This window comes from Argiope bruennichi, chromosome 9, assembly GCF_947563725.1.
Source record: "Argiope bruennichi chromosome 9, qqArgBrue1.1, whole genome shotgun sequence".
NCBI classification, from domain to species: Eukaryota; Metazoa; Arthropoda; class Arachnida; order Araneae; family Araneidae; genus Argiope; species Argiope bruennichi.
Window position 1 is genome coordinate 110,060,215 of NC_079159.1, and position 27,210 is coordinate 110,087,424.

Below are 27,210 nucleotides of genomic sequence, written 5' to 3' on the forward strand. Positions count from 1 at the left end.
AGAACCTGATTCGATCACTTATTTTATATGGCTTGAGTGTTGGACACAAACCAAGGCAGCAGAAGAATAACTTAATATTTGAAAAGTACATTTTAAGAAAAATATATGGTGCCGTAAACGAAACAATATATGAAGAATACTTTACAACCATAAACTATGCAAAAAAATTTTAAGTGCCCAAAATTATTAAAATCATTAAAGCTTAGAGCATCAGGTGGCCTGGATACTTACAAAGATTAGAAGACACCAATCGTGGGAAAAAAAATGATATTTAACAATCCTACAAGTGTTAGGAAAAGAGATTGACCATTTTTCAGGTGATTTGACAACACTGAAAAAGTCCTCAACCTGCTGGGTGTCAGAAACTGGAAATCTGTGGCGCTGAAACAGGCAGTGATGGTGTAAGCTGACTGAGATGGTCATGACCTGTTTCAAGCTGTAGTGCCGAGGAGGAAGAAAATAAAGCAGACAGGCTTCCTATATCTCATGTACAGATCACAAATTGAAATGTGCAAAGCACGAATTTCTTTAGCCCTAAAATTGCAGGGGCACACAGTCATCTTGACAAGCTTTATCTGATTTAAAGAAACGACAATGAATTCGAGTAGTAGAAAAAAGACTTCCACATCACTTACTAAAGAATAAATAAATGATAGCGATTCTATATCTCAGAATGGAAGTTTTTCATTTCTTACAAAATTTCACATAATGCACCTAAACCTAAAAGCATTTACACTATGATTTCATTATATTATGTAGTAAGTATTCTTCTATTTCATTAAAATATGGCACATATCCTGTATTTTGTCTTATGTCATCTATCTTAACTATGTTTTTTTCCCCCATGGCTACATATTTATACTGCAGAGTACGTATTATTTTATATTTCCAGCAATTTATTTACCAAATTTATTTTAAAATGTGTATAAATATTCCTATTTTTGGATATCAATTTTCTTGTAATTTTTAAAACTCATTATACGATAGGAAAGCATTTCTAAAATCTTGGTTTGTACTAAGAGGCCAGAAAATATAAGCAGAGAATTTCGATATAAAAAGGGGTGATGTTAAAGGTATGTGCGAAGAAGTTTTTATAGAATTCGGGTTCATAAGATTTGTCCTTCCTCCATATTAAGATGTATAGTTGCGAGTTTACTACATTTACACCTTACAGAAATTCATAAAACTCAACTGAATTTCTGGATATTTTGTATCCAATATTGAAGGGGGGGGATGAGAAGTAATAGGTTACAATTGAAACTGCAGAAAGAAAACTTATTTTTGATTATTATTTGAAAATTCGCAACCTGTTAAAAACGTATATCCGATTAAACTCCTGACTTTCACATAAACTAGCCGTCTTTGAAGACTAGCTTGTTTGGCAAGATTATTGACTTTTTATGCTGTTAAATATGAATGTGGAATGCATATTATTTTTTTAAAAAATGACACTTTGTTGTTTGAGAAGAACTGCCTATATTAAAAAAATGGAACTCCTTCTTCGGAATTAAAGTTCGACTTTTTTAATACCGGTAAAAGTATGCAATTACATGTTTTGATGGACGAGTTTAAATTTCCTAACATTAAAAATTGTTATATTTTTGTGTATTACATTTAAAAATTTATTAAAAGTAAAGAAAACTTGAACCGAAATGAAACTAATATCATCAAAAAGGTAATCTTTTCAATTTTAAGATAATGCAAAAGCCATTTTATGAGGTAAATGATTTTGGTAGATATGGTTATCACTTTCTATAAGTCATTCGATAACCCATTTGGTAATGGTTATTTTCTCGCTTAATTAAGCTTTGTTTGATGCATTTTTAAAAAAAATTTCTTTTGCATCTCATTTCCTCCGAGGGAATAGCGAGCTGTTTTCAAAGCATTTTAATAACACTTTGCAGCTTCACTAATTAACGAAGCCCTGAACTTAATGCATCTGTAAAAACGTTCACTGAAGCAGACTGAAATGTTCGTATAGTTATTTGTTTACATTTGACTGCTGTATTCGACAATGAGTAATAAACAGCGATTTTCGTGCCGTGTGCGCCAGCGTTTTATATATAAATATATCTTCTCAATGAAATCAATTTATATGACGTTACAGTGGTGAAATATTTCTGTGCATGTCATCTAACAACCTTTTTTTGAAAGATGCGAAACGGATTCTAATATTCAACAGTCTCGGAAATTACAAAAATAAACCGACTTTCAATAAAAAGAAACGGAACAAACTTTTATTGCTTTAATTTTTTAGAATATGTTTAATTTTATTCGAATTGGCAAACAATCAATTTTTCTCCGAGAAATCAGTTTTAAGTATATCGTTATAGTTAATATTATAACACATATAGTTAATTAAATATAATTAAATTTTCTCATATTCCTATTTTTTGAACAAATCTGTCTATCTATTCTGAAACATTTGACACAGTGGACTCATAATTAAATAATATTTTAATAGGAAATAGGTTATATAAAGGAAATAGGTTCTATAGGAAATATATTAATAAAAAAGATAGCATGAAACTTTCTTGATATACAAAATATCTGCAATAGCATTAACTGTGTTAAAATGTAAATAACATTTTAACATTTAATGCTAATCATATAAAAAAACTTTAAACATTTTTAGGAACTTTTTCAATTATAATTCTAATCAGAATAAAAAAAAATAATAATTTAAGAACAAAGAAGCACATTTTATCACAAAAAGGATTATTAGTAATAATAAAATACGTAAATGAATTTAATTCATTCAATATTTTTAATATTATTGCGCCTTTAGAAAACTATCATGTGATGTTTAAACATTTTTTTCTGTGTAAAATTTATATCGTTTAGTAATTTCCTTTCTTATGGATACAGCATTAAAATTATAGTTTGTTTGAAAGCATAATAAGCACAAGCTTGAAAAACTGTTTATTGGGAACTACTATGTAAATATTGAATAATATCGTAGCTAAAAAGTTAAATCAAATAAGGCATAATTTGATCTGGCATACTTTTTTTTAGAGATGAATCAAAGTAAATGCGGGTATCGAAAAGTAGATGTATATCTATGTGCACATCTGATAATCCACGAGACATTTCACTGTTTACAAGGAAAAGCAACTTGGTAAACATTCAGCTATATGGGTTGGGTTGAAGAATGAACGCTTTAGCGCGCCCAGGAAAAAAGAACCGCTGTTCGATCAATCTGCAGTTTACGACGCAACATAGATGAATGCAGGGGGAAGGGGGAGATAATCGAGCAGAGAATAATTAAAAACTCCAGGACGTCTCTATAATCCCATTTATAGAATTTCAAAAGTAAAAATGAAAAAACATATATGAAAACTTGTATTTCAAGAATCAAGTATGATATTTTTACTAGTTTGAGAAACAATTATTTGAATATTATTATTATTATTTTTTTTACGATAGCAAAACTAAAAATGCAGACTAAAATGGAGGAACTACTAGTATAATAATCGAATAATCATTGAATAAAAAATTTTTTTAATAGAAATACAAGGTGAAATATTATGATCAAGGTGGTTCGTATAATCACTGCGCAAATAAATGCAGCACTCATTTTTAAAGTATAAATTTAATTACAAATTGATTTAATCATATATAATATTTGTATTTGTCATCAATAATCTGATGCAGTGTTTCTTTTTATATAAATAAAAAAAAAATGTATATCTTTGAGACACTTTTTTATGACTCAGTCTCAAATATTTATTATTTTTACTCATATTTATGTAGGAAAAAAATTTACGTAATAAATTAAACAGAGGTATATGAAAAAAAAAAAAAAAAAATCTGAAGAAATGCTACAAAAAACTTCGCATTAGGCTAGACTATAGAATGATTATGGAAAAGCATAGCAGAAAGAAAGTTAAAGGTGCCATCTTCTGGTTGTGCATTAAAAAGGGATTCTTAAAAATTGATAGATTGATGTATGCTTTAGCAACGAATTTCTTGCTGTGGTAGGATTGGTTGTTGGAAATTTTCTTCGAAAGAAAAGACAAACATCGACCAGTTGTCTCTGAAAGTCTAGTAGTTCAGCGGAAAGGCAATCAACCATCACATATTGAAATTTTCTCTGGTGCTAGCTAGGGACTTCATAAAGACTTCGAACAACAAAAAATGCCACATGGACTTGGTTAAATGTGGTTAAACTAAGTCGAATTAAACCAAACATCATCGACACAATAGAAATATCAACTTCTATCATTTTTGAAAATGGATAAATTTTCCATTAGGACAACCATTTAAGAACGATTTATATGGCAGAACATAAAACGCAAATAGATTTTAGGTCAAAGTCCACTGAAATAGTTTTTCACCGCAAAAAAACGCTTATTGCTGTACAGCCAAAGAGATTATGTAACTAAACAGATATTTCCCCAAATAATTATTATAATATTACTCATCTTATAATCTATTTGAGATATCATTTTCTCTTGTAACCACAACCAACGTCCTTTCTAACTCAGCAATTATAAAACATCCTCTCAACTCTCTCTTCAGAGCAAAGAAGTCGACAACAAACCATAGTTGAAAACCATTTCTATTTTTGGAAAATACTCTTCTTTACTCAATACTAAAAGCCATTTTTCCACCCTGACCTCAAATGGTATACAATACATAACAAGGCACTTTTTTTTCCGTCATTCTTTTAAAGAAATAAATATAATGAAGAAAGGCCATTCTTTGAGAGCCCCAGACGGATTACTACTTGAAAAAAAAAGTCTCCGATTCCTTCGCCTAGCAGCATATTGCTATCGACTGAAAGAGGCGGGTAGCAAGTTAAAGTGTTAAGTCTCGGATTTCACCCAGAGTCAGAGAACTAAACTAATTGCCTCCACAAAGCGACTAACAATCACCAATTCTTAGCAACCAATCGACAGCTGTGACAATCCAATTGCTATCTGGGAGGTATTTTTGAAGTGAGCACGTAAGTTTTTTAACAAACTCTTTGGGCGGTGATCCAAGGAAAACAAGACGAGGGACACGTGTAACAAAACAGAACAGAATTTGGACGAGACAACAAAGAAGGTCATTGAAAATCGGTTCGAAACCTGAGAGGTTGACACAATATTCGACTCAATATGAATAAACAACTTTACCATGAAAATTATAAAAATTTCAGTAGTTTTCAGCCATTCAGATAATCTGTACACAGTTTTGTTCAGCTACGATGGATTAAAGTTTGCTTTGCATTGATCATTAGAAAGTGGCAATTGTTTTCTGTTACTTTTTAGAAACTGTTTATTATAATCCTCTCGAATCAATCAATCGGTAGCCAATCTTGCTTTACTCAACATATTACAAATGCGAAATAAAACTCAAGTGTTACTATTTTAGCACCATCTTCGTTTTGAGTAATATGATATTTTTAAAAACACATTTTCATCGATGTTCTGTAGTATTGATATTTCCTACAGAAATAATGTACTCCTAACAAGAGAGAAATGAATTCGATTTTGCTCATTTCCAAATGCATATAAAATTACAAATAAGAGAAATGTAATAAAATTACAAATAAGAGAAACCGATAAACATTTCCTTAATAAAAATAGACATCTTCCCGTATTCATCACTAATGATTTGCAATTATAAAAGATGCTCGATTTGGAAAGAAAAACAAAATTTAGAATGATATTTTCGAATAACAACAAGCGATGGAAATAAATTGGTTTCACAATATTCGCCGACTGCTAACAAATTTGGTAGGTATTTACATCCTGAGCACTAGGTGCTCATTAAGAAAGAGTTTTTCAAAATTTTAATTAAAAATCAATGAATATTTTAATCCTTTGAGTTCGGAAAAGTACTTTCACGAATAATTATTCACCTAATACAAAGATTTCTTTATTACTCAGAAAAATAAATATACATAATTGTTTTAAGTCGAATTTCTTTGAAAAATGAATCTACATCCTTTTACCATTCTGCAGGCGTCTTTAACAATCAAAATTGAAAAATAGATAAATAAAACGTCACAATGATGCACCGTTCTTGAATGCTGAGTGAAAGACACCATCCGAGTGTAAAAGGTAAACATTTTTTTTTTTTTTTTTTTTTGCCTCAATAATTTCGGATCATAAAAACCATCTTCACATAACACTTTTTTTTTCAGCGATATCAATTTTAATTTTGCAAAATTTTCTCCTCTAACTTCGATTAATTAAAAAAAATACATTTTATAATAATGCTTTTTATTGTTCCCGTAACATTAATATAGTTTCAAAACTCTTCAGTATGAAACAGTTTTTTTTTTGTGCGTGTGTATCATCGCTGCCATTGTTATGAATAAATTTTAAAGAATAAGAAAAGAAGAACCAATCTCAACGTATCATCATGTTGCGATGTTTTTAGACTAAAGGATAGAATCTGCTTTATTTTATTTTTTGTATTTATTATTATTGTTTGCACATGCATTCGAAAATCGAACATCAAAGAGCCTCTTTTTCTTTGGGGGGGGGGATCTGCTAATTCAAAATTTGAAAACAAATAAGAATACGAAGATTATCCAATTTCAAACACTGATTTTAAAAAAAATCTCAATAAAATGGCTAAAAAGTGGCTGCGAAAATATTCGCAATCGCACATTACCACATGCGCCGACACTTAAGGTCGCGACCTACAGCTTACGCCCAGTTCTAAGAGTTAAACGAGGCATCTTATACTCTCCACTTTTTCGAACTCTCCTAAATGGGTGCCTATTATTCTTTTTATAACTTTTAAATGCACAAAATCACGTAGCACGCATGGAATAGTGGAGTCCTTTATTTACGGCTCTAATCTTTCGATGCGGCAGCCAGCAGGGGTGACGTGTCAAAGGCATGTGTCGAAGAGATTAGCATGGGCGTGTTCGGGCGAAACAGGAGACGGCGAGCAAGGATTTATTTGCTTTTCGAGATGGGAGGAAGCGATTGGCGGGAAACAAGGCTCCCTTTCTTCTTGTTCCGGGCTGGACTTCGTTCGCATTGCTTTGTCTGCCTCTTGGCATGCCAGTTGGAACATTTCGTGCCATAATTGTTAAATTTCATAATAGGCATTAAGTAAAAAATTGGATTGATTAGCTAAGTCTCGCCAGATCAGCCCATGGAAAATAATGCCGTAATTAAAAATAAGGCAACAATTGGAACACTTATTTTTCATATGTCCTTTGCCATATCATTCGTGAAAATGAATCTCATCAAATTGCCATTAGTAAAATCTAATCAATAAAATTATATGATATAAATTTTAATATATCTCCAATTAATTAGTTAACATTGAAGAAATTCATCTCTTATTAAGGCAAATAAAATAGCACAATCTTATATATTAATGAAAATAATTTCATGTTCAAAATAAGTGTTCAATAAGTTACAAACAAAACAAAAATTTAAACTTGATTTGTAAAAGTTAATTGCAAACTCATTTTAGATTAAATCAGTTATTAGAGAATTAAGAGCTCAAAATCTGTAAAAATTTCAAGAATGCATTATTCTTAATAGACTTTATTCGAGAATTTTTAATTTCTAAACATTTAACTCTTTAATTAGCGATGGTATTTTAAAGAACCGTTTAAATAAGGCTGATATCTTCACAATACGACTAATTTTTCTAACAGTATTTGAAAGAACACGAAGACCGTATTTCCATAAGAAAAAAAGTAGATATAAAAAAATACATTAAAAAATTTATTGTTAATATAATAAATGAAATCATTTCAATTAATTAAAAAAATTATCTTCTTCCTGGGTTTATTCTGAACTTAACTAATGGTTCAAAAATAAATTTGAAAAATTGATGGTAAAATAATTTGGAAAAATGTTCTAAATATTTTTGAAAGTCTTTTTCTTTTCTTATATTTGTACGAATTTATTATGGAAAATCTGATATTTATTAACATCGAAAAATTCATTTAGCAACTTTTAATAAATCATTTAAAAAAAAAAAAATAGAATACTAACGTTTCATGTTGTTAAGAATTTGTTCGTTAAAAGAAGGGAAAGATAAAAAATTTCGTTTTCTCTATATATTCCTCAAAACAGTTTAATATGGAATGGGTATGGAGAAAAGAGAGATTTAAATAATATAATATCAACAGTTTATTAAAAAAAATAACAGAATGAATTTAAACTTCAAAAGTAAAAAATGAAAATAAATAATAAAGTTAAATTTAAGGCAAATAAAGAACTCTTTGTTATATAAATTATGCTTCATTATGGAGTGTACTTAGGAAAATTTAGAGTAAAAATTGCATTAAAAACAAAATACAAATTGCATTAAAAACAAATACTTTTTTTTGAGTTAATAATTAACTCATGAACTGTGGATTACCGTATATGAAGAAACAAATAGGGAAATTCAAACTGGAAGGTTAATTTATGATTTTTAGACGTCGTTCGTTGTAAACAAAACTAAGGAAAAGTCTAGCTCATTTAAACTCATATCGCCATACGCCTTTGCTGAGAATTTTAATTCAGATTCTTTCCTTAGATATAATATAGTATACAATTCATGTAGTTAAAAATTTAATAATAGAAGCAATTCAGATTATCTTTCCACTAAAGAAGAATGTACAGACATATTTATAGTAAGCGACTTTTTTTAAAAAAAGGATTTTTTAAAAATAATTCAAATATATTTTGATGTATTGCCAATTATAAATACGAAACATGACAATTTTTTTAATAATGTTTATAACATTTTTTTAGAAGTAAGGGAATTCGTAATAAAATTAATAAAGCTTACGGTTAGCACTCTACGCCAAGTATTAATACCACGAACTTAATTTTTTTTGTACGCAAGTTATAGGGATAATAATCTATAAAATAACCAAAATCAAAGAAATTTTTTGAAATTCAAATAAATTAGGGAGAAAAGTATATAAATATGCATATAAATGAAAACATATTTCACCAACAGCAAAAATTTTGTCTCATTTCATCACTCATATTATTTGAAAATTATGTTGTAACTGTCAGGTAATAATTTCTTTTAGTTTTTAGATATCTGTTAATGGCGAAGGAATTTTATGAAAAACAAAATTTTGAAATAACTTCAAAGATTTCCTTTACTTGAAAGGTATAACGCTTATTTGTCACAGAAATTTAAAATTTCCTAAAACGATAGATCTGACTTTCCTTTTGCGATTTGTTGACCACAGATTTTTTTTTAAAAAATAGACATTATTACGTTTATTTTATGCTGTAGGGATTATGCCATCTTATCCTTGAATGACTTGTCGAAAACCTTAACTCGTTGATACTTGCACCAATTATCAATACTTTTGGGGCATTGAGAATGCAACAGTGAACAAATACTTTAATTACATAGCATTTGCGTACGCTGCCAGTTGTCTTTGCTGCTGCAAATAAAAATTCCATAGTAGTTTTCTAATTTATCGATTTAACAATAAGTTAGTTTTCCTTTATCTGCATTTATGTTTTACAGTAGCATTTCAATCCTCTGCTGCACATGCCCTATGGATTCTAAATTTTTCACAAATTTTAAACCATAAATGGTTTTTACTGTATTATATATAAGCACACATAAAAGATGGAGCAAAATATTGTAACTTTAAGGGTCACTTTTGGTTTCGGAATGCTATTTCCTGTTTAGTTTTGCTTCAGACAAAGTTTTTTATAATTGCAATAACTTTTTTCTAATATACTTAGATAAAAAATGGTTAGCGGTTTTGAAAAAATATGATTTTAAAAAAGTCACCCTTTTTCGCTCAAGTTGTCGAAATCCATTTCAACGCATTTAAAGTATTTACTATTGGGAAAAGTGAATTGGATTAAAGAATAGATCACACGATTTAGAAAGATTATAGAAACAAAAAAGTACGATTTTAATAACATTACACTTTTAAACAGAAAACTATTTATATTACTGGGATGCTCAATATGGAAGTAATGAAAGCCTCACAATTTAAATTTCAAATAAGATAGTAATATACTAGAAAAGTTGCCCTTTACTCTTACAACTTATTTATAATTATTTAATTTTATAGTTTCATTAATAAAAACCTTTTTTCCTGAATATTTTTTACGCTCTCCAAGCAGAAACAAGAAAGCCTCGAAAACCTTACATTATAATATCAAGAATGAACAATGGCATTGAACTTGCAAAATGGTGTCCATTACATAAGCGATAAATAATGTGCGCCAAAAATTTTTTTTTTTTTTTTAAGTAGGAAATCATGGTCAAACGACTATTAACACGGAGTCAAAAATCACATTCTCGTAGAATTTTTCTTCCTTTTTTTTTTTTTTTTTTTTGTGCAAAAGACATTTTTCTTCGGAGAAAAAAACAAACATAAACTTGTAAACTGTCACGGACAGCGTCGCCGGGTCCTTGTGTCAAATGTTGGACGAACTCCAAAATCTGATTTCGCTACAGATTCAGTAATTTAAGTGGACGTAACCATTCAATTTCTAAGGGCATGCTTTCAAACACAAAACACCATTCACTTCCATTGGTTGCACAATAGGCAAACATAATGCACAATTGATTCAATCTTTTTTTTTTTTTTACTATCAATTTCAAGGTCCCCCCCCCCTTTTAACCAGCAGTATAGAACTATATTAAAATGACGAAAAAGATAATACAAAATACATTTCTTCCAACTTAAACGATACACTGTTTATGTACTTTTTTTTGTCTATTAATGTTCGCAAATTTTGACGAAATTAAAAAAATTTTTTAAATCAATGTAAATAATGAATATGAAGTGGCAAAAATTTGAAAAAATGATGTCTAAGAAATAACAGAAGAGTTGAATTATTAACAATTTTTAGTTGATATACTGGCGTTGTACCTTTAACTAATTTTGCGGGAATTTAGATAAATCTAACTACAGCATTGTCTTCAGAGTCGAATGCTTTGTTGAATAACACGATGTTTTTATATGATAATATTATTTTTACTTTGCATTGAAAACAATACAATGACGCAGAAAAAAATCGAATTGATTCTTCAGTTTTCTTTATTGAAAAGATTTAAAGTTTTTTTGAAATAGAATAATTTTAATTAAAAAAAAATTTTGCTCATTTAAAATTAAACATGTGTTCACATCCTTGAAAAAGCTCCTTTTTGTTTTCCTTAAAGTTTTCTATTAAAACGAATTTGCACATTTGAAATCATTTATAAATCTTACTAAGTTATTTTACGCATTAATCAATTTATAACAACAGAACATAACATACAGTTTTATGTTCCACGCTTATAGTTTTAATTCTCTAATTTCAATTTAAAATTCAATAAAAGAAAGTAATAAATATTCTAAATGGCAAATGAATTTTAATTTTATATAATTATTTAAAGTATTACTCAGATGTACCTGCTGAGTCATAAGCGAATAGCGAAAAAATAATTCAGTATACAAGTTTGACTTAGTACAATCTTTATACTATGAACAATAAACAATTTCTTAAACGATTAAATTAGGACACTGAATTCCACTTTAATTTGGAACTTTATATTTCATCCGATGATGTAGAAATAAGAAATAAAGGCAACTATAGAAAACAAGATTTCTTAAACATCGTATTATCGAATGATTAATCAAACTCAATAAATACACAATCAAACAAAAACAATTCAAAACAGAAAATGAATCTCAGATATGAGTTTTCATTTGAAGCTCATAAATCGGTGAACGATTCAAATAAGATAGAATTCATAATCGAAATAAAAAGACAAAATATAGAAATATTAATCATTTAACACTATTTCGCATAAATAATTTCAGGGCTTTAAAAATAATTAGTATTATAGATGAATTCGACAAATTTCTAATTCTCGCCAAAATCTTAAGTTACCCGAAGAAATTTAGAATAAGATACTACAGTTTTAGATAGTATTGTAAAAACTTTATAAGGTATTGAGAAAAATTACAATCCACAGATCAATCGATATACTATCACTATACATTTAATTTAAACAGAATTTTTGAAAAAGAAGAAAAATGAGTATATATATTTTTGTTGTAATAGGAAAAATCGCGTGTATCAGTAAACTGCGGGTACAATAGAGACGATAATGTACATATATTGCTATGCACATTTTTTTCTATTGCAGAAATGGCAGAACAATAAGAATGGATCAATTCATTTTCTCTTTCTCTTGTCTTAGTCGCATTTATTATATAGATAAGGTATGTTATTCAGTATGTATTGTACAAATGCGTTTGACGGCAACAGTATGTAGATTGAGACACAGGTTTTCGAGAGATATTCTGACAAAAAATTTCAAGAACAGCAGTTCCCAATCTTTTAGGTTACGAGGAACATCTGCTATATAAAAAATATTTTGAGATGCACTAACTATATATATCCAATTGCCTCTTGGATGTCATGGTACATGGGTTGGAAACCAATGATCTAAAATGTATCACACTCATAAAAAAAAAAAAAAAAAAAAAAAAAAATTCGAAAATCAAACACAAATTTTAATGAATTGATTTTTTCATGAATATATGAATTTATCTAGCCATATATTCTAAGGTATTTCCATAAAATGATTCCATCAAAAATAATGAAAAAAATATTTTAACTTTAAAAGAATTGAAGTAAGATGACACTGCAATTATGTAAACAGTAAAACTTCAGTACAAATTAAAGAGCACTTTTTTCGCCACGTCCGATTTTTTTTTTTTTTAAATGTTTCTTTCAACTTTTTTCATTTGTTTGTTTGTTTTTTCAACAAAAAATATCTTACTCCGGAATACTTTTAAAAACCCATAAAAACATTGTTTTGTAATGTTTAAGATAAAACACAGTTGAAGTATACACATATCTCAAACAGCTTATTAAAATTTTTTTTACAGAATGCTCCGCTGTATATTTCTACATAAAAAAACCAAAATATGCTGAGAAAAATTATTGTTTATTTATTATTCGTTATGCGACAACACATTCTAGACAATCGTTCATAAAAATTCTACCGAAATATCTAGATTATCATTTCCAAAAATCGCTTTTCACTTTTATTATTCGCTTTTGTAATTTGAATGCTTAGCGGTATGTTTTTATATCTATTATCCTAAATAAAGTAGTTTTTTAATTCCAACTTAAAATTCAAAAAATTATACAATAACAGAAGATAATTTATTGACGTGCAAATTGTTCCGATATCAGCAACATTTTAAAAGAATAATTCTTGATAACTGTTCTGATATCAGCAACATTTTAAAAGAATAATTCTTGATAACTGTTCTGATATCAGCAACATTTTAAAAGAATAATTCTTGATAACTGTTCTGATATCAGCAACATTTTAAAAGAATAATTCTTTTTGAAGACAAATTTGGTCCAAAACACTTGATAAGATCGCTAATTTTAGTCTTTAGGTAATTTTTTGAAATCGGCTCCAAAGATTTTGCTAATCCTGCCACCTTGCCAATACAGCATTAATCGTTTTAACATCCATTGCTCTTAAAAATGTCCGAAATGTAGAATTTCCATCAAAATTTCGAGGTCAAAATTCGAAACTTTTGACGCTTACAATACTTTTTTCCTTCCTGTAGCAGAGAATAAAGAACAAGAGCTATCCTTAAACAGGCCAGAAAATGAGCTGTAGCTACTTAAGATGTGCAAACAATCAGATTTGCAATCACGTTTAGTTTAAAAATGGGCAAAGCTCCTCGTTAATAGTAGAATGAGAGAGCAAAATGCTAGGATGTACGCTAGTTCTACAAAAAGGAAACAGAAGAATAGGGAAATAAATTTTTTTCAGTAACAGATTAAATAATGTGGGCAGGAAGACGGTCAACTTACGTGATGGGCTGAAATGAGGCGAATTCTAGTTCATGGAGTACAGTGGTTGGTATAAAGAGTTTCTGAACAATGAAATAACAGCGAAGCAATAAATTCAACACGTGTCAAAAAGGTTTAAATTCTAAGGGCTTGGCAAAACCCGAGAAGAGGATTTTACACGTAGTTTATATTTTTAATATTAACCGCGTTACCTTGTAAACTTCATTATTCATTTATAAAATATATTAAAACTTTCTAAACTTAAATTCGTTGTTTATAGAATGGTTTTATAGTTATTCGAATAGAATTGAGGATTGTAATTAAGCATGTTTTATAAGCCAAGATGTCATTAAATGGAATAAAATTTTATTTGAAAGTAAAATAAACGAGTTAACAGATTGTATCCAATATTGTCTTGGAATTATTTTCCCCTTTTGTCTCATTCCATGCCCTTTTACATTACATTTCAATTTTTAAACATTAATATTTCTCTAGATATTGAAATAAAAAAAAAAATTTAAAAAAACTAAAACACCCATAAACACAAATTCTTAAAGAATGCATACTTTTTAACGCAAGCGCGAAATAATGCATAAATTTTAATATGTCCTTATCTTTAAATAAGAATATACTCAAAAAAGTTCATGCAGTGGATAAATATCTTAAAATAACATTAGCTGACTAATCTCCGAATTTTGGTCAAGAAGCATGTCATTTCTAATGATTTTCTGGTACCTAGTTCGAAAATGGCAACGAAAACCTTAGATTAGCTCAAGTTTATCAGATTTATGAACCAATATGAAAATAAAACTACAAAGATAAAATACAACAAAGTAATACAATCAGACATTAGTTGCACGCACGGCATTTCTTTATTGCTCTCATTTTATGAAACTAAAGGTGTTACGAACATAATAGCAAACATTTACTGACTCCATTGCCTTTGTAAATTCCGCTATTTGCGTTGAAAAAAATCACAGTTGACAGTGAAAAATTCAATGTAAGAATACTTAAGTCTCACGTTTTAATTTTATAGTAAAGCTTCCAATTCGTACATTACTTAAAAGAAATTCTTACGTGGAATAATATATCACTTTTTCAAAATAAATGTTAATTCTCATTAAATTTTAAAGTTCTAAACATTATTCATATATTTCCGAGACATTGTAGCTTGAGATTATTCGTACACTTTTAAGGAAATGCACTGCCTAAGAAATAAATTGGAGAGGTGGGGAAAAAAAAAACCCTAATAAATTTTATATACGTCCGTAAATGTTGGAATTCACAAAAACATACTGACGCGATAAAGCAGAATGACGTGATCACTCAGTAGAAATGAAATCTGGCGTCTGTTATCCGAACCATTAGTAAATGGTAGAAAATTCCTTGACTGACATCATGAATTACGAATAGAAGCAGAAAGAAAAGCAAATTATGAATCATATACATCAAAGATTTATAATTAAAATAAAATAAAAAAGCAGGATTAAATACAGACACAAGAGAATATTTACGCTTGAAATTTTGAAAACTATAATCAAATTGCAAATTTTGTTTCCGTACGCTCGAATTAGTAATATAGGATATTTTGATTTCTGAAGCGTTTGGGCTGTTCACTAGAAAAGTGTTTCATTTTTCAGGTAATTCCTATAATAAGGTAAATATTTCATATCTAGCGAGAAATAAATAAATTGCTATCCAAGTAACCACGATTCGAAAATCTTATTTCTAACTCAGTTTCGCGATTTAAATTCAGTATATTTTTGATAATCTGTTTAATTTTTATTTCAATGCAATAAATATTTGAAAGCAAAGATCAGGTAATTAAACTTTATTTGTACATCGTTTTGTTGGCAGAACTGCCGGTTCAATACGCTTGATGTAGACCAAGGTTTCTTAAGATCTCTTTTTCTCACAATTTTGTTTAAGAAAGAAAACATTTTGATAAAATCATTTCGTCACGGAAAAAACATCAACAGGTTCAGAAATAATGAGCATTAATTAATGATAATTAAAAGGAAATTCAATTAAAACTATTTAAAAATTACTCTTTCGACAAGATTTTTATTTCATTTTTATCATTATTATTTTGTTTACAAAGGGTAAGAGAGTCTTAACAATCTCCACGATTTGAACAGTATTCTAAATTACTCTGCAAATAAACAAACCTAGATGAATTGAATAGAAAGAACTTTATCATGAAAAAGATGATTTGAAAAGCATATTTTTACATATTGCAAAGCTAGAATTTTTTTAGAAGCGTTATTTGCTGCAAATTATAAAACATGTGTACTTATGAAAGTGGAATAGATAATGTTTTTTTAATACAGTATTCTAATTGCCAATTATACATTTCTTAATATTAAAATGAAAATTCATTACAAATTTCACGTGCTGTCCTATCACGTTTAGATGTTTCTTTTTCACTTCAAACATTCACTATAAACCTTCTGATTTACATCGCAGTATCAGAATTAGTGATTAAATTATTCAATGTTTATGGAATAAAGAGTGAAACAGCGACTCATCAGAAGCCAAAACAAGAAAATTTAACACTCATCAACTTAATTACCATCAAATACCGACACAACAAAAATGAAGTTATTAAGTATCGAGATTGGTGCTGATAAAAATCATTTCAAAAATGCACCTGCTAGAGGATGTCATCGTTAATTAAAAATCACCTCAATTGTTTATATTATACTACTTCATATAAACATGCTACAATTTTAATGAAACCGTAACTTTCACTAGACAGCTAGACAGACAGAAATAATGCAAATATTGTCAGACTATAATTAAAAAAAAAAAAAAAAGAATGGAGCTCATTTAAACGTAGGAAATGAAAAACGCACAATATACCTTTTTTTTTTATCCTTGATCTTTTAAAAATTGCATACTGTCTTTAACGAGTTATTAATGCGATTCAAAAAGGAAATAGTAAAATGTTTTTTTTCAGTTTTATTTTTAAAAACGATTAATTATTTGACGTTTCATTCTAATAGAAGTAAATATTTCATCGTTTATACAAATTTTATTTCTATAATTTGTTCTTCTATACTTATATATAAAGCTCAATGTGTGTGTGTGTGTGTGTTGGCGATCTACAGAAAACACCATTTGACCTACAGCTACCAAATTTGGTACATGTATACCTTAGAGGTCGGGAATGTGCACCTGGGGTCCCTTTTTTTGAATTTTTAATTAGAATTTTAATTATTAATTAAAAACTAATTTTCCCGCCAAAAAATCTTTTCAGTTTTCCCCAACGCCAAATGAGTAAGGCTTCAGTTTTTTCCCCCAACAGTAATGAGGCTAGGTTTAACATTTTTCGGCCGATTATTTCAAACGATTCTGTTTATTTTTTTAATGTTTTACGGATTTAAAATTAAACATTGTTAATTAAACGATCTTTCAGATTCATTCTGAAGTACTTTTGAATTAAAATAACACAGAATAAAGGAAGTTAAAAATTTCTAATCTGCATAGCGTTACCCCAACTGGCGTTGAAAATTACGCATGCAAATTGTGTTCTGATTGTTGACAGTATTATCAACGGATGATTCTTGATTTAAATTATTTTTAGGTTAGTTGCATGCTTTGGAATTAAATTGTATTTATGTTAGTTATATATTTTTTGTATATGCTTATAGTTTTAGGTACATCATTTTTTAAGTAGTTTTTTAAAACCTGTTTTTGACTGATTCTTTTAAACGATTAGTTTTATTTTCTTAGTGTTTGATGCATTTAAACATAACATTGTTAATTAATCGATTAATTAATAACATTGTTAATTAATCGATCTGTTCATGATGAATCTGAAAAAATTTTGTTGACAAATTCTTGAGAAATTAAAAAAGATATTCTTTAGTGCCCATAAAGTTTAAAACGCTCAGTGACTCTGTTATCAGTAATCATATTATAAAAAAATGCTTTGTTTCAGTAAAAAATATTATATTAATTGCAGATTAATTCTTTCCACTTTAATTTAAAGCATAAATTCTACGAGAGCTAACAGAAAATTAGAGAAATATATATTACGTTATGACTGACTTACGTTATGACCTTTATAATATTATGAGTGAATTATATGACTATCAAAATTTGAAGTTTTAAAATATTTTGATGAAGAATCTATTAAAGTAGGAATTGCGTCAAATATTTAATTATTAAAATTTAAACGAACATTAAGATTGGCGAACCGACTGGTCGCCAAAGGAGGCTAGTTTTAAATAATTTAACCAGTTTTGTCACATTTTTTTTAAGTTCTTATTCGTTTACTCGAATATATTTTAATTTAAAACTTCGGTCAGACAGATGTTTATAGCCTAATTTTAAATTCGATTATGAATTTAATCGCAACAGATGCAGATAAACGCAGTTTGAACTGAATCTGTATATCTATCTCTCAGCCAGACATAATTAGCAGTTTATTTTCCAAGCAGTTCTCCCCCCTTTCCCCCCATCTAATAACAATAAACTTTTCAAGTCGTAAATACAAAGATTTTTACAGAATTAGTAAAGAGTTAATAATACAGTAGTATTATTAAACAAAAGTTATTCTTTATGAGGTCTTTCGTTATATCATAAATCACTTTATCAAAGATCTTAATGATTTGATATAATCCACATTGAGTTACTGCAGAATTATTCATAAATGAATTCCTAAAATTAAAAGAAATATAATATTTCTCCCCGCTGATTTTTAAAAACTGAATTCAAAATAAATTTATATAATAGTTTCATAAATACAAAAATTATTTAATTAAAAAAAGGTTTAAGAATAAGTAATGGTTTAACTGAAAAAAAAAAAACGAAATAAATATCTTTGTTGCCTTCCGAATATGCGATAAATATTTAATTAAAATTTTATAACTTAATTTTTTAGATTTCCAGTTAGACAATTTTATAGAAAATTAAAAATTTGCGAAAAAGATGTTAATGCCTCACGAACAAAACTATAAAAAGATTTTAGTTTTTTTTTTTTTTTTTTATCCTTGATGACAAATTTTCTTTGTTTTACTTCAAAGATATAACTCCTAACAATATGCACATAGAGATTGAGACCCGTGCTGTTCATACTTGAAGGTAAAAATCACTGAAGTTCTTGATGTATGAATGTTACAAACAACTACCAAACATATTTAAAACATCCGAACATTGATATATCAAATTATTTTCAGATTTGAAATTATTTATTTGTTCGTGCGATACTTTTAATGTATAAGAAGAAATAAGCCACTAATCAGATTAATAATAACAGACATTTACATTAAGTAAATTTTAGAAATAGTCATTCATGACAAGATATCCTGTTAAGTAATGAAGATGGTTGTAAAAAAGAAATCCAATAACACACATACACAAAGCAGTTAATATAGTAAAAAGTAAATAAAAACTTTTATACGAATGTTTTATTTTTCTTGTTTTGTGCTAGCATTTAAATTTGACACTTTATCATTCACTTTAAAAGAGGAAAATTTGATTACTTTTGATGCTCATGCTCCATTTGAAAAATTACTATTACAATGTGCCCCCCCCCCCGCAAGGAAATTAGCGAGATTTAAGCATATGTTCTAATAATTTAATTTATTCAGAAAATTACTGTAAGAGAAGAAAAGTATTGATTCTTAAAAGAACGTTTAGTTTTTTTAATTGGTCAATAGTAAAAAGTTGTAACAGAAATTTTTTGGGGCGCATATATTAAATAAACAAGATATGTATTATATATTTATCCTATTTATTTATTTATGGAAATTTAATTAATCATTTGAAATTTATCTCATTTTATTTAAATTATTAGGCAGACGTCTGTGTATGAGAATATACATTTGCAGTTATAAATCTTTCATAAAATTCAATAAAAACAAGTTGTTGCTAAGCAACTGTGCCAAAATAAGGGGTAAATCTTCCAAAAATGAAACTCCAATGAGTCAATATTAAATTGTGTTGACTGAGTAATCAACAAATGAACGAATTATTTTAATTAAGTAATATGATGATTCAATGTCAGGATTTAGAAAAACAACAACTTTCAATTCATCAAAGGAATTTTTAAGAAAAATTAAACTTACAATCCCATGCTTTCGAAGACTTGCAATAATAAAATACATGGATAATATTTTCAAAGTTATTCCTAGCTAATATTTAAACTATTCATGATAGTTAACAGATAAATTTACTTTATTTGCATTCCATTAAACATTCTTGAAAGCTATTATGTAGTTACTTTCAAGGACCAATAACATTGGTACATAACATCAGGAAACGGCAATCTTAAATTCTGTACTAAAAATATTCAAAAGAATCTGCAAAAAAATAACTGGAGAAGAATTTAATTTTTAATTTTTCAGAAGAGCTCTAGTTCCCTTGTGAAAAACAATGGTTCTCGAATAGGAATGACTATCTTCAAAATAATAATATTTATACATTAGCTTTTGTTTAAACCATTCAGATTTAAGTTAAGATTTTCAATAGAAAGAGATGAAATTAATTTTTATGCAGAAAAAAAAAGTTATAAATACAAAAGAAAAAAAAAACTTAATTTTTTTGTTTCGTATCTAAAAATATAGTCGAATCCAATTAAAAGATTTTCTTGAACAGAATAAAGAATATGATGTTATTTCTAGGTCGATGGTTTGATAACAAGTGTTAGTTAGTTGATGGATACTTTCAAATGTTGACACTAACCAAGATTTAATTGAAAATCCTCCTTATACTCCTCATGCCTGTAATCATTACGTTTAATGTAGTTACATTTATACTGCGTTTTTAAGCAACATGAAAGCCATTTTGGGACAGATCTTGCAATTTTGAAAGAAAATGACACCCGAGCTAGCAAATCCTTTTCCATGCTTCAGCACTAAACTAAAAGAAAGGGACGAGGGGAAGGGGGGGGGGAGGTACATGATCAACAATCGGATTTAGCGCACACCACGTCCACACATACACAGTGAACCTTCAGTGGAATCGGATCTCGCACCTGGAACTCTCCGATCCAAAGTAGAGATCTTATTATTAAGTCACTGCTACCTTTCCTATAGACATTATGATTGAAGTTGGATGGATTGAGTTCATGAATTGATGGTAAAAAGATTTAATTATATCTATATTTTAATGTCCGAGATTTAGTATTTCAAAGTTGGTCAGGATTGAAAACAGCTTTAGTTAGAGTGCTATATTTTCTAAAATCAAACCATTTGCGAAACTGGAACAAATTCTTATTTTACTTAAGGATAAAGAAAGCATAAACTAACGAAAATTTTATTAATAATAAAGAAAAATGTTTATATGTTGGTTCTTTACAGAGAGAATAGAGCTACCAAATCTTGAATAGACAAACTCTGGAGGGTGGAAATGTGCACCTCGGAACGATTTCTTTAAAAAAAATTAAGTACAAGTGAAATTTCGACATTATTCAATCATCCGAAAATAAAATAGCATAAAAAATGACTTTTACATCATTTTAAAATAAAATTCAAATATATCTTTTAACGATAGTAACTGTAGCTCAAATTTCCTTTTTAAGTCATTTCTCAAAAACAATTTCAATACATAACACCTTTATGAATTTTTGCTTTTTGAATTTTATTTCAAATAATCTTTGGGAAGAATCTAAACTGATTAAGTAAATAAATGTGGCATACTGAAATAACTATACTTGCTATCCCCTACATTACGAAAATCAGGATATTAAATTATGAAACAACTAACTTTTATTTCTAAATGCGAATCATCTATCTCACTTTACTACATGATGCGAAGCATTTAATTTTCAAATATAGAATTGTAAACAAACTTATTCATTTCTATATTGCGTCATTACATTGAGCTAATCGCATTTCTTAACATCGAAATACATCTAACCGGAATCGTATTTGTTTACCATACTACAATGGCTGTGATATAATGCTAGTTCGATATATGAAGTTCGAATATGAAAATTCGAAATATGTTAGTTCGATATATATATATATACACCTGTCCTTACTACGTGTTGATTACAAGTTAAGTTTAATTTATCAGCCTAAATTTTCGTAGATCGGAGTTAACTGGATCTAAATAGATTCGGACTAATGGTGCTAACTGTTATTACACCTTTAGCAAGAGTCCATTTAGATCCGATAAACTAACCTGATCAATAGAATCATCAGTTGGTTAATCAATTCACCGACTCTAGGTGAATAATGTCAAATTGGACAATCATGGTTATCGTAATGTTACAGCATATAATTTTTTAAAAAGATGTTCATTTTCAAATAAAAGCATTTTATCATCACTTATTCTTGTCGAACTAAATTTTGGAATAGTTGTATCCATTCAATAATCCACAACAAAGTAAGGAGCCTATTTGTAGCCTTAATTACCAACTCCGCACTAATTATTTTCTCATATGCGAAATATGGAGTATTGTAATCCCCAAAAAATTCAAACTCGAATTTTTAATGAATCTTCACGTTTAAACTTCCCAGAGTTCGAAAAACACATTTTTGGCATCATATCTGTCTGTGACAAAGATAATTCAAAACGCTTTAAGCAGACGGATGGAATTTAATATATATATTTTCAACAAATTTGCAGATTTAGATCATATTTAGAGCAAAATCCATTCAAAGGTAGTTTGGCTGTCAGAATATAAATGAACACGATAACTACAACGCGAAGAGAGTACGATAGAAAAAAAAAATTGATATAATGATGCACAGATTTAACATCTAATGTGTAGACATCTATCAAATTTGGAACAAAATCCATTAAAAATTGATTTTCTGTCAGTAAATACGTTCACAAGATATAGATGCGATAACTCAAAAAAGCAATGAGTTGTATATTTGTCAAATTTAGAAAGTGATTGCAAATGTTATATTTTTAACTTAAATTGACGGGGGAAAAAATCGGTCTAAAACAAAAATTCCACTTTCAGATTCTATTAACCGCATATCAGAGATTAAATCGCCAAAAAACATCGCCAAGAATCACACGATAGATTAAGTAAAAATGTTAAATTCAAACCAATTATCAATATTTCGTAGCTATAGTTTGTCAATGCCATGGAAGGCATTCGCGGCTTTATTAAAGAGTATGCGAGAGAGTTTTGGAGAAACCAACCCTGCTAGTTTTATTAGTGTAATTAATGGTGCATAGGGAATAAAAAAGTTATTTCCTGAAGCAGTAACACTAAGTGCAACCAGAAGTTATAGAATGTAGGCAGTTACGATTCTTATAAGAAATTTTAATAAGACTCCATTAAAACGTTTAATACACATAACAAGCCGTAAGAGAATGCTGCCGGAGGAAACATAAATATTAAGTTATGCATCAGAGACTGAATTATTATCAAATAAAGCTAATATTCCAGCCGAACCAGCTTGTCGCCACAAGTGGAAACAAATAGTATTAAAAGAAATTACGAGTCCGAACCGTTATTATTCACTATTCCAAGGATTATGATTTTCGCTATACATATTTTCTGTATTTAAAATATTGATTTAGTTAATATTTAAAAATATTTTATTATGAAATAATTACTTGTAAGCAATGAAAAATAAAAAAGTCGGAGAGGGGAATCGCGGGAAGTAAAATTCAGGACTACTCTGGCCCATTCAAGATTTATGACTGTCTAAAGTACACCACCACTAAAAACTGGGCGTTCCGAATTTCTAACAACTCGCATGAAGTCACTTTAACCGCAACTGCAGATCGAAGGACTCTGTCAAGATGAATTTTATTTTTGTTATTCCATCGTTCGAGAGTGCTTCGAACGCCAGATGTTCATCTATCGACAAGCGAGACTCGAGTTCTTTAAAAAAAAAGTTCTTGAAGGAGACTTCCCGAGAACGGACACACCAACAATAACACTCCAGAGCAGAGGCAGAACAGAACTCTCTTTGAGAAGGGGCCCTAACGTAAACAGATGGGAAGGGGCGTGGCCCCAAAGTGGCCCTCGACAGAAGAGAAGGGGAGTGTTATCTGTTTTCCGGTAGCTCTCTTCGAATTTGCTATATACAGTGGGAAGATGTGTTAGCCGTCAATGTCCAAAGGGACGGCTTATCTGAGAAGCGGCTGATAAAAGAGATGCTCGGAAAGTGAAATGCTAGTTTTTTTTTCCCGCCTTCTTTCACTTGAGGTAAAATATTTCGCGCAACCCATGGGTAATTTTTTTTTTTTTCAAAATTCCGAAGAAACAACGTTTAATAAATACATAAAAAATTATTTCTCAAAAGTGAAATGTTTCCCAGTTGCGAATCGTGGGAAGTTGTCGGCAGATTACTAATATTTCTGATTATTTGTTTTACTTTATTGTGCAAACAAACTTTACAGTTTCTTAATCTAATCTTACATTAAAATTCCAAGAAAAATAGGGCTGATAAAGAATTGAACAATAATTCGTTGCCATTATTAATCAAAAGAGAAAAATTATTTAAACGTGAAAACAATATTTTACATTTGAAATAAAAAAAAATTTCAATTAAAATCCATTTTTCTCGTCAACAGCAAAAGCATTTTTCTGTTTGATATTTCCACAAGAACAATAAAAAATAAAGGTAAAATTTAAACAGCTACCATAAAAGAAATCCAACCAAAACATTTTTTATCAACATTAATACTTTCATTTTGCAACTTCTTACTGTTCGTTTCAGTATTCCGAGACAACCACTTTTCGGCGATTCAATCTCCCTAAGGGATGCGCATTTCCAGAATTTACTTTATTGTTAAATATAAACATCTCCTTTTTCCTCTCATCCCAATTTTGCCAAATTAAACCCATCCTAACGCAAGCGCAAAAGCGCGGTAAGGTTTTAGAATCCGTTGGCAAACAATACATAAAATAAATTCAGTATTCCTGTATCTTAACACGAAACGCAAACTATTAAGTAGGTGCAGAGAAAAAATTCGTTCCTTTATTAGACTTTTATAGCAAGAATAAAACCGATTCAAAATAAGGAGAAAGTCCCTTTTCTCATGCTTTTAAAATAAACAGTTAAAATAAACGCTTTCAAGCATCTTATTCTGAAAAAAAAAAAAAAAAAAAAAAAAGGAAAGCTGATTAAAAGTTTATAGAAAGTACAAATTTCTTACAATGCCTTTTACGCCTTATTTCCAGATTCATTTTCCGCAATGTTTGATTATACAAGTCAAAAATGAACATTAAAATCAATTTTAAAAAACCTCTGACAGCATTTGTATACAAGTGACGAAAAAGTATAATCAGGCGGCTCGAAAAAGTCGGGATAGATCCGATTTTTGAACAGGTTAAAAGACTTCCCAGTTTGAATCAAATGATCGTATTATTTTTATAATCAGCAAATAATTCACATTCAAATAAAACTAGTGAGATTTTCCTCTCTCCCGCTTTTCCTCTTAATTAATAAATATAACATTCTTTGTGTTTTATTTGTGTTTGAAGAAAACCGAGTATACATTCTGGAGATCTTTTTGGTCAAAAACGTAACAGTAGTGACAAAACCAAATTGCATTTTTCCGCACTATTTCGTTTTTAAGTTATACACATGAACACACATTTGAATACGTTACATTATTATACATTTGAATATACATGAGTAAAAAGACAGTCAATGTGTTATAGTTCAAAATCTGATACACATTCCGATGATAAAATTATGTGCCAAATTTCATATACAGCTAACTCTTTATAGTGTTTGAGTTATTTCCACATGCATCTGGACAAACTTTCCAGAAGCGAATTTTGCCCAGAGTTAGATAGAAATCGACAATAAATTGAAAAAAAAAATTATCTGTAGTAATTTTGCGTTAAGATAGGCATAAGTATATTATCAAACAGATTTAAAGGAATATATGCGAAAAACAGCAAATTTAAGAGAATATACAGGAAATATAGATTTGTAGATACAAAATACAAATTATAGTTTTCATACTGATAAAAAAAAAGATAATCTGAATTTGATTATATTTTTTAAAAAGAAAACTTTGTAAGTTATGCATTACTTTTCCATTGTAATGCAACATAACATCGACTGCACACAATTATTAGACTATCAAGGAAAATTAATTCTATTTCTATTTAAATATCAAAGTAATGTCTTTCGTTGATTGCACTCAAGTAGGTATCTCTTAAATGCATTCCATACACATTCTATTAAGATGAGGTGAGCGCAATGGCTATTCCATTTGACAAATCTTCTCTTCCAAAGAGAAGGTCAACACCTGTCACAGGATGTCAAGGTGTAATATCATCCATGATTATGAAATAATTCTTCAATAAAAAAACGAAAATTGCCGTCGTGAGGAACCATATTATTCTACAAATATGTTTGAGCATTCATATCCCCCTCTCCTTTTTTTTAAGGTGTAAAGTCAAGCACGTACCACCTAACAGACTTTTCTACACCGTAGACTCCAGAAAACTGCAATGGTTAATTTTTAAGATGTTGATGGAAGGAAACGATGATCAAAAATACTGATACTTTGAATCGGAGAAAAGATTGTGATATTCATGAATATATATATTATATAAACCTTTCAAATAATTAATATCGATTATAAGATCTTTATTTCATTCAATTTAATTAAAATTAGCCGCTTTTAGGGCTTCTGGTCTGGTTCGCCCAGATTATTGACTTTTTAAGTTACTAAACATTAATATGGAATGCATATTTTTTAAAAAAATTCCCACTAGTTATTTGATAGTACCCTTCGCGCTCCCAACGCATAGGTCTGAAGTTCGATCCTCGGGCTGTACAAGGTCGATACAGCCTTTAATCCCTTCAGTGGGTCGATAAATTGATGACCAAACATGTTCCACGTTAGGCTCACCACCTAACGGGGACATATCCAGCAACATAGGACCCTCAGTCAAGAAAGCAGATATGGGCACCGTAGACCTTGGCCCACATTGGGCTGTCGTGCCACTGAGTTTAGTTTAGTTATTTGATAAGATTTTTTTTAAAAAATTAGCTGAATAAATCAAAACACACCATAACCTGTGCAAATTAAATCAGTTAAAATCATACTTCGAAATTAATAACCAAAGAAAGCATTATTTCAATTTCAACATTGACAAAACCACGTGACTAAATGCATTTATGAACGAATTTGAATTTCATAACGATACAAATTATAACAAACTGCGAATCACATTAAAAAAATTATTAAAAATTTTAAAAAAACTTTGTAGAGGAATGAAACTGATATCATTAAAATGGCAATTTTTTGAGTTTTAAGATTATCTTAAAAATGGTTTTTACATCATCTTGGAAAATTTGGTCATCATAATCACCATCAATTTCCATAGGTAAATCAGAAACTTGACTCGTTCTGATAATGGTTAAGCATATTTCCACTCACGACTAAACTTTGTCTGATGCCTATTTTTTGAGTTCTTCACGTCTGTTTTTCTTTGATTGAATAGGATTTTTGATGAGTCCTATCCAGAGCATTTTTAATAGCATTTTGCAGTTTCATTAATAAACAAGACTCT

General features: G+C 29.0%; 1 protein-coding gene across 1 annotated transcript in view; it reads right to left on the reverse strand.

Moving 5' to 3' along the window:
• The window catches only part of LOC129985181 (serine/threonine-protein kinase H1 homolog), a 47,930-nt gene that overhangs the window by 1,872 nt on the left and 18,848 nt on the right, over window positions 1–27,210 (reverse strand). The gene's annotated exons all lie outside the window — the stretch shown is intronic.